This window comes from Anomaloglossus baeobatrachus, unplaced genomic scaffold (assembly GCF_048569485.1).
Source record: "Anomaloglossus baeobatrachus isolate aAnoBae1 unplaced genomic scaffold, aAnoBae1.hap1 Scaffold_2717, whole genome shotgun sequence".
Classification (NCBI taxonomy): Eukaryota; Metazoa; Chordata; class Amphibia; order Anura; family Aromobatidae; genus Anomaloglossus; species Anomaloglossus baeobatrachus.
Window position 1 is genome coordinate 129,030 of NW_027442222.1, and position 14,059 is coordinate 143,088.

The 14,059-nt window shown below is 46.8% G+C and overlaps 9 non-coding genes and 1 pseudogene across 9 annotated transcripts; all 10 read left to right on the plus strand.

The window, feature by feature from the left end:
- The first annotated feature begins 239 nt into the window (after positions 1-239).
- LOC142265025 (U2 spliceosomal RNA) lies at positions 240-430 on the plus strand. Its single transcript, XR_012731419.1, has one exon. It is a non-coding gene; the product is annotated as a U2 spliceosomal RNA (small nuclear RNA).
- Positions 431-1,817: 1,387 nt separating this feature from the next.
- On the plus strand, positions 1,818-1,959 carry LOC142265064 (U2 spliceosomal RNA; annotated as a pseudogene).
- A 697-nt stretch (positions 1,960-2,656) lies between these two features.
- LOC142265049 (U2 spliceosomal RNA) lies at positions 2,657-2,851 on the plus strand. The gene has a single exon (XR_012731438.1). It is a non-coding gene; the product is annotated as a U2 spliceosomal RNA (small nuclear RNA).
- Positions 2,852-4,238: 1,387 nt separating this feature from the next.
- Positions 4,239-4,429, plus strand: LOC142265026 (U2 spliceosomal RNA). Its single transcript, XR_012731420.1, has one exon. It is a non-coding gene; the product is annotated as a U2 spliceosomal RNA (small nuclear RNA).
- Positions 4,430-5,816: 1,387 nt separating this feature from the next.
- Positions 5,817-6,007, plus strand: LOC142265027 (U2 spliceosomal RNA). Its single transcript, XR_012731421.1, has one exon. It is a non-coding gene; the product is annotated as a U2 spliceosomal RNA (small nuclear RNA).
- Positions 6,008-7,394: 1,387 nt separating this feature from the next.
- LOC142265028 (U2 spliceosomal RNA) lies at positions 7,395-7,585 on the plus strand. Its single transcript, XR_012731422.1, has one exon. It is a non-coding gene; the product is annotated as a U2 spliceosomal RNA (small nuclear RNA).
- A 1,387-nt stretch (positions 7,586-8,972) lies between these two features.
- LOC142265029 (U2 spliceosomal RNA) lies at positions 8,973-9,163 on the plus strand. The gene has a single exon (XR_012731423.1). It is a non-coding gene; the product is annotated as a U2 spliceosomal RNA (small nuclear RNA).
- Positions 9,164-10,550: 1,387 nt separating this feature from the next.
- LOC142265030 (U2 spliceosomal RNA) lies at positions 10,551-10,741 on the plus strand. Its single transcript, XR_012731424.1, has one exon. It is a non-coding gene; the product is annotated as a U2 spliceosomal RNA (small nuclear RNA).
- A 1,387-nt stretch (positions 10,742-12,128) lies between these two features.
- On the plus strand, positions 12,129-12,319 carry LOC142265031 (U2 spliceosomal RNA). The gene has a single exon (XR_012731425.1). It is a non-coding gene; the product is annotated as a U2 spliceosomal RNA (small nuclear RNA).
- Positions 12,320-13,706: 1,387 nt separating this feature from the next.
- LOC142265033 (U2 spliceosomal RNA) lies at positions 13,707-13,897 on the plus strand. The gene has a single exon (XR_012731426.1). It is a non-coding gene; the product is annotated as a U2 spliceosomal RNA (small nuclear RNA).
- The last annotated feature ends 162 nt before the right edge of the window (positions 13,898-14,059 follow it).

The following is a 14,059-nucleotide window of genomic DNA, read 5'->3' on the forward strand; positions in this document are numbered from 1 at the left end:
AGGGGGAGGGGAGTTGCTTGCGCCCTAAAGGAGGAGTTATTCAGATTCATTGCAGTGGGCGGCGGCTGCAAAACGCACCATTCTTCTTGTTTTGGCTCTGCAAAGCAGCCTTTTCAAGGGTTGGCTTGGGTGACAAAATGTCTTGTGTAGGCGTGGGTTTGTCTCCCTCTCGCTCTCTCTCCCTAAGATGTGTCCGGCATAGGCCAGGGTGCCACTCGAGGCCCAAACCAATTCTGGTTATCGCTTCTCGGCCTTTTGGCTAAGATCAAGTGTAGTATCTGTTCTTATCAGTTTAATATCTGATACGTCCCCTATCTGGGGACCATATATTAAATGGATTTTTAGAACAGGGAGATGGAAAAAGAGCTTGCTCTGTCCACTCCACGCATTGACCTGGTATTGCAGTACCTCCAGGAACGGTGCACCCCTTCTTAACCCAGTTTCCAAAAGCAGAACTCAATTCACCTGATTCATATTAGCCCGATTTAATGAATTGGAAGAAAGCATACGTCTTCATATGCACCTCAATTTGGCCCATTCACTTTTCACACTTCCTCCTTTTGTTTTTTATCTTTCACACTTTTGACTTTCTTTATTCATCCAAATAGCAAACTCATCACCACTCAACCTGACCAACTCGGCTATGTCCCCGTGCTGCAGTTCTCTGTCTTATCTAGATCATTTGCAATTGAATGGAATAGATCCCTTTTGGACAAAGTGGATTCACCTGCTGCTGCAGTGACCACAGGTGTGATAACATCTAGAATTGGCATCTGGTGCGATCTCTCCGCTTCCACTCCAAAGAAAGTTACCTGTTTATTCCTATCATGCATTGGTTTTTGGGGTTTTCTTTGAGTAATGATGATCTCTTTAGTAGTCTGTTGGCGCCCTCTCCTGGAGGAATAGTTTGCTTGCTCTTGGACATTCTAAAAGAGAGGTCATGATAGACATTGAGCTTCTGAGCTCAATTGGGGACAGTCATGGGTGATGAATGTTTGCAACCTACTGCGAAGCCTCATACCGCAATATAAGGAACGTCAAATACTAAGAAAGGGCGGCCTATGAAAGAATTACTACTTTCAATAAGTACACTTAAACGGCTAATTGGGAATAGAAAAACTGTAAAAAGCCCTCTGAGAAAGCCCCCCTCTAACCTTTGATAGTAAGCTTTTCTGTAGTCTGCCTGTTGATGTATTTTCCGTTTGAACTGTGCACAACATGAAGAGACGGAACACTGGCGGCTTGTCACAATGCCCCCCGATGACATCACAATAGCGCTGCTGCCTAGAAAACAAGCTGCGCAGAAGAAGTTGTTCTTTGGGTGGGAGGGTGGGCTAGTGGAAGGAGGGGGCAATCTCTTTTTTTCCCGGGTGGTAGGGGGATGACAGGAGAAGGGAAGCGGGTGGTGAGAAAGGTACAGAGGGCAGGGTTTGGGGGCTGGGAAGGAAAGGGAAAAGATTAGGGTTTGGGGATGATGAAAGGGCTTTCTACGGGTAAGGATGGCAAAGGGTGGCAGTGACGGAAAGTCAGGCAACCTGTCCTGTCCGTCTTTTTGTATCGTGAATTGGAAAGACTGCAAGGGGGAGGGGAGTTGCTTGCGCCCTAAAGGAGGAGTTATTCAGATTCATTGCAGTGGGCGGCGGCTGCAAAACGCACCATTCTTCTTGTTTTGGCTCTGCAAAGCAGCCTTTTCAAGGGTTGGCTTGGGTGACAAAATGTCTTGTGTAGGCGTGGGTTTGTCTCCCTCTCGCTCTCTCTCCCTAAGATGTGTCCGGCATAGGCCAGGGTGCCACTCGAGGCCCAAACCAATTCTGGTTATCGCTTCTCGGCCTTTTGGCTAAGATCAAGTGTAGTATCGTTCGAAAAGGTGGTTTAAGGCTCCGGCCACCTTAGTACAATGATGCAATGCACACTGGAAGGTTGCGCTTGTTAGTACTTTGGGAGGATAGTATATCCATCTAGAGGAAACCATGGCCCTACCAGGATCGAGGCTATTAGACTGAGTAAGTGTGGGGGTTATGGTGCAATGTGCCCCAGGAATGGACACCCTGGAGGGAGTCTGAACTTGCTAGGTTGGGACCCTGGTAAGCCTCAGACTCTGTCGCACTCCGCGCCTTGCCTATTCATACTTTCCAAGCATATTGCCCTATCCCGGCCTTCTGGCTAAGAAGGGAAATTTTTATAATCCCGGTCGGAGGTCCGGTCAGCTTTGGGCTGAGAAACCAACACCCGGTTGGAGGTCCGGGTCAGCTTTGGCTGAGAAACCAACACCCGGTTGGAGGTCCGGTTAGCCTTGGGCTGAGAAACCAACACCCGGTTGGAGGTCCGGTCAGCCTTGGGCTGAGAAACCAACACCCGGTTGGAGGTCCGGTCAGCCTTGGGCTGAGAAACCAACACCGGTTGACGGTCCGGGCAGTCTCGGCTGCGAAACCAACGACTAGTAGCTCCCTACTCCACTTGGGTAAGATGCCTCGGTGGACGCTGGGAGCAACAACAAGGCTCAACCAGGCTTCGGCTTGGGGGAGCACCGAAGATCCCTGACCCTCGCTGTGGCCTTCTGGCTCGGAGGGACGGGGTTGATTTTTGGGGATCCTCTTCTCACGGAGGGGTCCACACGAATCCTAGCCTTTGCACTGTTTTTGGTGTGACTTCGGTCATGCATTTTTGCGGTGCTTTGGAAAGCTTCATTAAATCAAAATCTGTTCTTATCAGTTTAATATCTGATACGTCCCCTATCTGGGGACCATATATTAAATGGATTTTTAGAACAGGGAGATGGAAAAAGAGCTTGCTCTGTCCACTCCACGCATTGACCTGGTATTGCAGTACCTCCAGGAACGGTGCACCCCTTCTTAACCCAGTTTCCAAAAGCAGAACTCAATTCACCTGATTCATATTAGCCCGATTTAATGAATTGGAAGAAAGCATACGTCTTCATATGCACCTCAATTTGGCCCATTCACTTTTCACACTTCCTCCTTTTGTTTTTTATCTTTCACACTTTTGACTTTCTTTATTCATCCAAATAGCAAACTCATCACCACTCAACCTGACCAACTCGGCTATGTCCCCGTGCTGCAGTTCTCTGTCTTATCTAGATCATTTGCAATTGAATGGAATAGATCCCTTTTGGACAAAGTGGATTCACCTGCTGCTGCAGTGACCACAGGTGTGATAACATCTAGAATTGGCATCTGGTGCGATCTCTCCGCTTCCACTCCAAAGAAAGTTACCTGTTTATTCCTATCATGCATTGGTTTTTGGGGTTTTCTTTGAGTAATGATGATCTCTTTAGTAGTCTGTTGGCGCCCTCTCCTGGAGGAATAGTTTGCTTGCTCTTGGACATTCTAAAAGAGAGGTCATGATAGACATTGAGCTTCTGAGCTCAATTGGGGACAGTCATGGGTGATGAATGTTTGCAACCTACTGCGAAGCCTCATACCGCAATATAAGGAACGTCAAATACTAAGAAAGGGCGGCCTATGAAAGAATTACTACTTTCAATAAGTACACTTAAACGGCTAATTGGGAATAGAAAAACTGTAAAAAGCCCTCTGAGAAAGCCCCCCTCTAACCTTTGATAGTAAGCTTTTCTGTAGTCTGCCTGTTGATGTATTTTCCGTTTGAACTGTGCACAACATGAAGAGACGGAACACTGGCGGCTTGTCACAATGCCCCCCGATGACATCACAATAGCGCTGCTGCCTAGAAAACAAGCTGCGCAGAAGAAGTTGTTCTTTGGGTGGGAGGGTGGGCTAGTGGAAGGAGGGGGCAATCTCTTTTTTTCCCGGGTGGTAGGGGGATGACAGGAGAAGGGAAGCGGGTGGTGAGAAAGGTACAGAGGGCAGGGTTTGGGGGCTGGGAAGGAAAGGGAAAAGATTAGGGTTTGGGGATGATGAAAGGGCTTTCTACGGGTAAGGATGGCAAAGGGTGGCAGTGACGGAAAGTCAGGCAACCTGTCCTGTCCGTCTTTTTGTATCGTGAATTGGAAAGACTGCAAGGGGGAGGGGAGTTGCTTGCGCCCTAAAGGAGGAGTTATTCAGATTCATTGCAGTGGGCGGCGGCTGCAAAACGCACCATTCTTCTTGTTTTGGCTCTGCAAAGCAGCCTTTTCAAGGGTTGGCTTGGGTGACAAAATGTCTTGTGTAGGCGTGGGTTTGTCTCCCTCTCGCTCTCTCTCCCTAAGATGTGTCCGGCATAGGCCAGGGTGCCACTCGAGGCCCAAACCAATTCTGGTTATCGCTTCTCGGCCTTTTGGCTAAGATCAAGTGTAGTATCTGTTCTTATCAGTTTAATATCTGATACGTCCCCTATCTGGGGACCATATATTAAATGGATTTTTAGAACAGGGAGATGGAAAAAGAGCTTGCTCTGTCCACTCCACGCATTGACCTGGTATTGCAGTACCTCCAGGAACGGTGCACCCCTTCTTAACCCAGTTTCCAAAAGCAGAACTCAATTCACCTGATTCATATTAGCCCGATTTAATGAATTGGAAGAAAGCATACGTCTTCATATGCACCTCAATTTGGCCCATTCACTTTTCACACTTCCTCCTTTTGTTTTTTATCTTTCACACTTTTGACTTTCTTTATTCATCCAAATAGCAAACTCATCACCACTCAACCTGACCAACTCGGCTATGTCCCCGTGCTGCAGTTCTCTGTCTTATCTAGATCATTTGCAATTGAATGGAATAGATCCCTTTTGGACAAAGTGGATTCACCTGCTGCTGCAGTGACCACAGGTGTGATAACATCTAGAATTGGCATCTGGTGCGATCTCTCCGCTTCCACTCCAAAGAAAGTTACCTGTTTATTCCTATCATGCATTGGTTTTTGGGGTTTTCTTTGAGTAATGATGATCTCTTTAGTAGTCTGTTGGCGCCCTCTCCTGGAGGAATAGTTTGCTTGCTCTTGGACATTCTAAAAGAGAGGTCATGATAGACATTGAGCTTCTGAGCTCAATTGGGGACAGTCATGGGTGATGAATGTTTGCAACCTACTGCGAAGCCTCATACCGCAATATAAGGAACGTCAAATACTAAGAAAGGGCGGCCTATGAAAGAATTACTACTTTCAATAAGTACACTTAAACGGCTAATTGGGAATAGAAAAACTGTAAAAAGCCCTCTGAGAAAGCCCCCCTCTAACCTTTGATAGTAAGCTTTTCTGTAGTCTGCCTGTTGATGTATTTTCCGTTTGAACTGTGCACAACATGAAGAGACGGAACACTGGCGGCTTGTCACAATGCCCCCCGATGACATCACAATAGCGCTGCTGCCTAGAAAACAAGCTGCGCAGAAGAAGTTGTTCTTTGGGTGGGAGGGTGGGCTAGTGGAAGGAGGGGGCAATCTCTTTTTTTCCCGGGTGGTAGGGGGATGACAGGAGAAGGGAAGCGGGTGGTGAGAAAGGTACAGAGGGCAGGGTTTGGGGGCTGGGAAGGAAAGGGAAAAGATTAGGGTTTGGGGATGATGAAAGGGCTTTCTACGGGTAAGGATGGCAAAGGGTGGCAGTGACGGAAAGTCAGGCAACCTGTCCTGTCCGTCTTTTTGTATCGTGAATTGGAAAGACTGCAAGGGGGAGGGGAGTTGCTTGCGCCCTAAAGGAGGAGTTATTCAGATTCATTGCAGTGGGCGGCGGCTGCAAAACGCACCATTCTTCTTGTTTTGGCTCTGCAAAGCAGCCTTTTCAAGGGTTGGCTTGGGTGACAAAATGTCTTGTGTAGGCGTGGGTTTGTCTCCCTCTCGCTCTCTCTCCCTAAGATGTGTCCGGCATAGGCCAGGGTGCCACTCGAGGCCCAAACCAATTCTGGTTATCGCTTCTCGGCCTTTTGGCTAAGATCAAGTGTAGTATCTGTTCTTATCAGTTTAATATCTGATACGTCCCCTATCTGGGGACCATATATTAAATGGATTTTTAGAACAGGGAGATGGAAAAAGAGCTTGCTCTGTCCACTCCACGCATTGACCTGGTATTGCAGTACCTCCAGGAACGGTGCACCCCTTCTTAACCCAGTTTCCAAAAGCAGAACTCAATTCACCTGATTCATATTAGCCCGATTTAATGAATTGGAAGAAAGCATACGTCTTCATATGCACCTCAATTTGGCCCATTCACTTTTCACACTTCCTCCTTTTGTTTTTTATCTTTCACACTTTTGACTTTCTTTATTCATCCAAATAGCAAACTCATCACCACTCAACCTGACCAACTCGGCTATGTCCCCGTGCTGCAGTTCTCTGTCTTATCTAGATCATTTGCAATTGAATGGAATAGATCCCTTTTGGACAAAGTGGATTCACCTGCTGCTGCAGTGACCACAGGTGTGATAACATCTAGAATTGGCATCTGGTGCGATCTCTCCGCTTCCACTCCAAAGAAAGTTACCTGTTTATTCCTATCATGCATTGGTTTTTGGGGTTTTCTTTGAGTAATGATGATCTCTTTAGTAGTCTGTTGGCGCCCTCTCCTGGAGGAATAGTTTGCTTGCTCTTGGACATTCTAAAAGAGAGGTCATGATAGACATTGAGCTTCTGAGCTCAATTGGGGACAGTCATGGGTGATGAATGTTTGCAACCTACTGCGAAGCCTCATACCGCAATATAAGGAACGTCAAATACTAAGAAAGGGCGGCCTATGAAAGAATTACTACTTTCAATAAGTACACTTAAACGGCTAATTGGGAATAGAAAAACTGTAAAAAGCCCTCTGAGAAAGCCCCCCTCTAACCTTTGATAGTAAGCTTTTCTGTAGTCTGCCTGTTGATGTATTTTCCGTTTGAACTGTGCACAACATGAAGAGACGGAACACTGGCGGCTTGTCACAATGCCCCCCGATGACATCACAATAGCGCTGCTGCCTAGAAAACAAGCTGCGCAGAAGAAGTTGTTCTTTGGGTGGGAGGGTGGGCTAGTGGAAGGAGGGGGCAATCTCTTTTTTTCCCGGGTGGTAGGGGGATGACAGGAGAAGGGAAGCGGGTGGTGAGAAAGGTACAGAGGGCAGGGTTTGGGGGCTGGGAAGGAAAGGGAAAAGATTAGGGTTTGGGGATGATGAAAGGGCTTTCTACGGGTAAGGATGGCAAAGGGTGGCAGTGACGGAAAGTCAGGCAACCTGTCCTGTCCGTCTTTTTGTATCGTGAATTGGAAAGACTGCAAGGGGGAGGGGAGTTGCTTGCGCCCTAAAGGAGGAGTTATTCAGATTCATTGCAGTGGGCGGCGGCTGCAAAACGCACCATTCTTCTTGTTTTGGCTCTGCAAAGCAGCCTTTTCAAGGGTTGGCTTGGGTGACAAAATGTCTTGTGTAGGCGTGGGTTTGTCTCCCTCTCGCTCTCTCTCCCTAAGATGTGTCCGGCATAGGCCAGGGTGCCACTCGAGGCCCAAACCAATTCTGGTTATCGCTTCTCGGCCTTTTGGCTAAGATCAAGTGTAGTATCTGTTCTTATCAGTTTAATATCTGATACGTCCCCTATCTGGGGACCATATATTAAATGGATTTTTAGAACAGGGAGATGGAAAAAGAGCTTGCTCTGTCCACTCCACGCATTGACCTGGTATTGCAGTACCTCCAGGAACGGTGCACCCCTTCTTAACCCAGTTTCCAAAAGCAGAACTCAATTCACCTGATTCATATTAGCCCGATTTAATGAATTGGAAGAAAGCATACGTCTTCATATGCACCTCAATTTGGCCCATTCACTTTTCACACTTCCTCCTTTTGTTTTTTATCTTTCACACTTTTGACTTTCTTTATTCATCCAAATAGCAAACTCATCACCACTCAACCTGACCAACTCGGCTATGTCCCCGTGCTGCAGTTCTCTGTCTTATCTAGATCATTTGCAATTGAATGGAATAGATCCCTTTTGGACAAAGTGGATTCACCTGCTGCTGCAGTGACCACAGGTGTGATAACATCTAGAATTGGCATCTGGTGCGATCTCTCCGCTTCCACTCCAAAGAAAGTTACCTGTTTATTCCTATCATGCATTGGTTTTTGGGGTTTTCTTTGAGTAATGATGATCTCTTTAGTAGTCTGTTGGCGCCCTCTCCTGGAGGAATAGTTTGCTTGCTCTTGGACATTCTAAAAGAGAGGTCATGATAGACATTGAGCTTCTGAGCTCAATTGGGGACAGTCATGGGTGATGAATGTTTGCAACCTACTGCGAAGCCTCATACCGCAATATAAGGAACGTCAAATACTAAGAAAGGGCGGCCTATGAAAGAATTACTACTTTCAATAAGTACACTTAAACGGCTAATTGGGAATAGAAAAACTGTAAAAAGCCCTCTGAGAAAGCCCCCCTCTAACCTTTGATAGTAAGCTTTTCTGTAGTCTGCCTGTTGATGTATTTTCCGTTTGAACTGTGCACAACATGAAGAGACGGAACACTGGCGGCTTGTCACAATGCCCCCCGATGACATCACAATAGCGCTGCTGCCTAGAAAACAAGCTGCGCAGAAGAAGTTGTTCTTTGGGTGGGAGGGTGGGCTAGTGGAAGGAGGGGGCAATCTCTTTTTTTCCCGGGTGGTAGGGGGATGACAGGAGAAGGGAAGCGGGTGGTGAGAAAGGTACAGAGGGCAGGGTTTGGGGGCTGGGAAGGAAAGGGAAAAGATTAGGGTTTGGGGATGATGAAAGGGCTTTCTACGGGTAAGGATGGCAAAGGGTGGCAGTGACGGAAAGTCAGGCAACCTGTCCTGTCCGTCTTTTTGTATCGTGAATTGGAAAGACTGCAAGGGGGAGGGGAGTTGCTTGCGCCCTAAAGGAGGAGTTATTCAGATTCATTGCAGTGGGCGGCGGCTGCAAAACGCACCATTCTTCTTGTTTTGGCTCTGCAAAGCAGCCTTTTCAAGGGTTGGCTTGGGTGACAAAATGTCTTGTGTAGGCGTGGGTTTGTCTCCCTCTCGCTCTCTCTCCCTAAGATGTGTCCGGCATAGGCCAGGGTGCCACTCGAGGCCCAAACCAATTCTGGTTATCGCTTCTCGGCCTTTTGGCTAAGATCAAGTGTAGTATCTGTTCTTATCAGTTTAATATCTGATACGTCCCCTATCTGGGGACCATATATTAAATGGATTTTTAGAACAGGGAGATGGAAAAAGAGCTTGCTCTGTCCACTCCACGCATTGACCTGGTATTGCAGTACCTCCAGGAACGGTGCACCCCTTCTTAACCCAGTTTCCAAAAGCAGAACTCAATTCACCTGATTCATATTAGCCCGATTTAATGAATTGGAAGAAAGCATACGTCTTCATATGCACCTCAATTTGGCCCATTCACTTTTCACACTTCCTCCTTTTGTTTTTTATCTTTCACACTTTTGACTTTCTTTATTCATCCAAATAGCAAACTCATCACCACTCAACCTGACCAACTCGGCTATGTCCCCGTGCTGCAGTTCTCTGTCTTATCTAGATCATTTGCAATTGAATGGAATAGATCCCTTTTGGACAAAGTGGATTCACCTGCTGCTGCAGTGACCACAGGTGTGATAACATCTAGAATTGGCATCTGGTGCGATCTCTCCGCTTCCACTCCAAAGAAAGTTACCTGTTTATTCCTATCATGCATTGGTTTTTGGGGTTTTCTTTGAGTAATGATGATCTCTTTAGTAGTCTGTTGGCGCCCTCTCCTGGAGGAATAGTTTGCTTGCTCTTGGACATTCTAAAAGAGAGGTCATGATAGACATTGAGCTTCTGAGCTCAATTGGGGACAGTCATGGGTGATGAATGTTTGCAACCTACTGCGAAGCCTCATACCGCAATATAAGGAACGTCAAATACTAAGAAAGGGCGGCCTATGAAAGAATTACTACTTTCAATAAGTACACTTAAACGGCTAATTGGGAATAGAAAAACTGTAAAAAGCCCTCTGAGAAAGCCCCCCTCTAACCTTTGATAGTAAGCTTTTCTGTAGTCTGCCTGTTGATGTATTTTCCGTTTGAACTGTGCACAACATGAAGAGACGGAACACTGGCGGCTTGTCACAATGCCCCCCGATGACATCACAATAGCGCTGCTGCCTAGAAAACAAGCTGCGCAGAAGAAGTTGTTCTTTGGGTGGGAGGGTGGGCTAGTGGAAGGAGGGGGCAATCTCTTTTTTTCCCGGGTGGTAGGGGGATGACAGGAGAAGGGAAGCGGGTGGTGAGAAAGGTACAGAGGGCAGGGTTTGGGGGCTGGGAAGGAAAGGGAAAAGATTAGGGTTTGGGGATGATGAAAGGGCTTTCTACGGGTAAGGATGGCAAAGGGTGGCAGTGACGGAAAGTCAGGCAACCTGTCCTGTCCGTCTTTTTGTATCGTGAATTGGAAAGACTGCAAGGGGGAGGGGAGTTGCTTGCGCCCTAAAGGAGGAGTTATTCAGATTCATTGCAGTGGGCGGCGGCTGCAAAACGCACCATTCTTCTTGTTTTGGCTCTGCAAAGCAGCCTTTTCAAGGGTTGGCTTGGGTGACAAAATGTCTTGTGTAGGCGTGGGTTTGTCTCCCTCTCGCTCTCTCTCCCTAAGATGTGTCCGGCATAGGCCAGGGTGCCACTCGAGGCCCAAACCAATTCTGGTTATCGCTTCTCGGCCTTTTGGCTAAGATCAAGTGTAGTATCTGTTCTTATCAGTTTAATATCTGATACGTCCCCTATCTGGGGACCATATATTAAATGGATTTTTAGAACAGGGAGATGGAAAAAGAGCTTGCTCTGTCCACTCCACGCATTGACCTGGTATTGCAGTACCTCCAGGAACGGTGCACCCCTTCTTAACCCAGTTTCCAAAAGCAGAACTCAATTCACCTGATTCATATTAGCCCGATTTAATGAATTGGAAGAAAGCATACGTCTTCATATGCACCTCAATTTGGCCCATTCACTTTTCACACTTCCTCCTTTTGTTTTTTATCTTTCACACTTTTGACTTTCTTTATTCATCCAAATAGCAAACTCATCACCACTCAACCTGACCAACTCGGCTATGTCCCCGTGCTGCAGTTCTCTGTCTTATCTAGATCATTTGCAATTGAATGGAATAGATCCCTTTTGGACAAAGTGGATTCACCTGCTGCTGCAGTGACCACAGGTGTGATAACATCTAGAATTGGCATCTGGTGCGATCTCTCCGCTTCCACTCCAAAGAAAGTTACCTGTTTATTCCTATCATGCATTGGTTTTTGGGGTTTTCTTTGAGTAATGATGATCTCTTTAGTAGTCTGTTGGCGCCCTCTCCTGGAGGAATAGTTTGCTTGCTCTTGGACATTCTAAAAGAGAGGTCATGATAGACATTGAGCTTCTGAGCTCAATTGGGGACAGTCATGGGTGATGAATGTTTGCAACCTACTGCGAAGCCTCATACCGCAATATAAGGAACGTCAAATACTAAGAAAGGGCGGCCTATGAAAGAATTACTACTTTCAATAAGTACACTTAAACGGCTAATTGGGAATAGAAAAACTGTAAAAAGCCCTCTGAGAAAGCCCCCCTCTAACCTTTGATAGTAAGCTTTTCTGTAGTCTGCCTGTTGATGTATTTTCCGTTTGAACTGTGCACAACATGAAGAGACGGAACACTGGCGGCTTGTCACAATGCCCCCCGATGACATCACAATAGCGCTGCTGCCTAGAAAACAAGCTGCGCAGAAGAAGTTGTTCTTTGGGTGGGAGGGTGGGCTAGTGGAAGGAGGGGGCAATCTCTTTTTTTCCCGGGTGGTAGGGGGATGACAGGAGAAGGGAAGCGGGTGGTGAGAAAGGTACAGAGGGCAGGGTTTGGGGGCTGGGAAGGAAAGGGAAAAGATTAGGGTTTGGGGATGATGAAAGGGCTTTCTACGGGTAAGGATGGCAAAGGGTGGCAGTGACGGAAAGTCAGGCAACCTGTCCTGTCCGTCTTTTTGTATCGTGAATTGGAAAGACTGCAAGGGGGAGGGGAGTTGCTTGCGCCCTAAAGGAGGAGTTATTCAGATTCATTGCAGTGGGCGGCGGCTGCAAAACGCACCATTCTTCTTGTTTTGGCTCTGCAAAGCAGCCTTTTCAAGGGTTGGCTTGGGTGACAAAATGTCTTGTGTAGGCGTGGGTTTGTCTCCCTCTCGCTCTCTCTCCCTAAGATGTGTCCGGCATAGGCCAGGGTGCCACTCGAGGCCCAAACCAATTCTGGTTATCGCTTCTCGGCCTTTTGGCTAAGATCAAGTGTAGTATCTGTTCTTATCAGTTTAATATCTGATACGTCCCCTATCTGGGGACCATATATTAAATGGATTTTTAGAACAGGGAGATGGAAAAAGAGCTTGCTCTGTCCACTCCACGCATTGACCTGGTATTGCAGTACCTCCAGGAACGGTGCACCCCTTCTTAACCCAGTTTCCAAAAGCAGAACTCAATTCACCTGATTCATATTAGCCCGATTTAATGAATTGGAAGAAAGCATACGTCTTCATATGCACCTCAATTTGGCCCATTCACTTTTCACACTTCCTCCTTTTGTTTTTTATCTTTCACACTTTTGACTTTCTTTATTCATCCAAATAGCAAACTCATCACCACTCAACCTGACCAACTCGGCTATGTCCCCGTGCTGCAGTTCTCTGTCTTATCTAGATCATTTGCAATTGAATGGAATAGATCCCTTTTGGACAAAGTGGATTCACCTGCTGCTGCAGTGACCACAGGTGTGATAACATCTAGAATTGGCATCTGGTGCGATCTCTCCGCTTCCACTCCAAAGAAAGTTACCTGTTTATTCCTATCATGCATTGGTTTTTGGGGTTTTCTTTGAGTAATGATGATCTCTTTAGTAGTCTGTTGGCGCCCTCTCCTGGAGGAATAGTTTGCTTGCTCTTGGACATTCTAAAAGAGAGGTCATGATAGACATTGAGCTTCTGAGCTCAATTGGGGACAGTCATGGGTGATGAATGTTTGCAACCTACTGCGAAGCCTCATACCGCAATATAAGGAACGTCAAATACTAAGAAAGGGCGGCCTATGAAAGAATTACTACTTTCAATAAGTACACTTAAACGGCTAATTGGGAATAGAAAAACTGTAAAAAGCCCTCTGAGAAAGCCCCCCTCTAACCTTTGATAGTAAGCTTTTCTGTAGTCTGCCTGTTGATGTATTTTCCGTTTGAACTGTGCACAACATGAAGAGACGGAACACTGGCGGCTTGTCACAATGCCCCCCGATGACATCACAATAGCGCTGCTGCCTAGAAAACAAGCTGCGCAGAAGAAGTTGTTCTTTGGGTGGGAGGGTGGGCTAGTGGAAGGAGGGGGCAATCTCTTTTTTTCCCGGGTGGTAGGGGGATGACAGGAGAAGGGAAGCGGGTGGTGAGAAAGGTACAGAGGGCAGGGTTTGGGGGCTGGGAAGGAAAGGGAAAAGATTAGGGTTTGGGGATGATGAAAGGGCTTTCTACGGGTAAGGATGGCAAAGGGTGGCAGTGACGGAAAGTCAGGCAACCTGTCCTGTCCGTCTTTTTGTATCGTGAATTGGAAAGACTGCAAGGGGGAGGGGAGTTGCTTGCGCCCTAAAGGAGGAGTTATTCAGATTCATTGCAGTGGGCGGCGGCTGCAAAACGCACCATTCTTCTTGTTTTGGCTCTGCAAAGCAGCCTTTTCAAGGGTTGGCTTGGGTGACAAAATGTCTTGTGTAGGCGTGGGTTTGTCTCCCTCTCGCTCTCTCTCCCTAAGATGTGTCCGGCATAGGCCAGGGTGCCACTCGAGGCCCAAACCAATTCTGGTTATCGCTTCTCGGCCTTTTGGCTAAGATCAAGTGTAGTATCTGTTCTTATCAGTTTAATATCTGATACGTCCCCTATCTGGGGACCATATATTAAATGGATTTTTAGAACAGGGAGATGGAAAAAGAGCTTGCTCTGTCCACTCCACGCATTGACCTGGTATTGCAGTACCTCCAGGAACGGTGCACCCCTTCTTAACCCAGTTTCCAAAAGCAGAACTCAATTCACCTGATTCATATTAGCCCGATTTAATGAATTGGAAGAAAGCATACGTCTTCATATGCACCTCAATTTGGCCCATTCACTTTTCACACTTCCTCCTTTTGTTTTTTATCTTTCACACTTTTGACTTTCT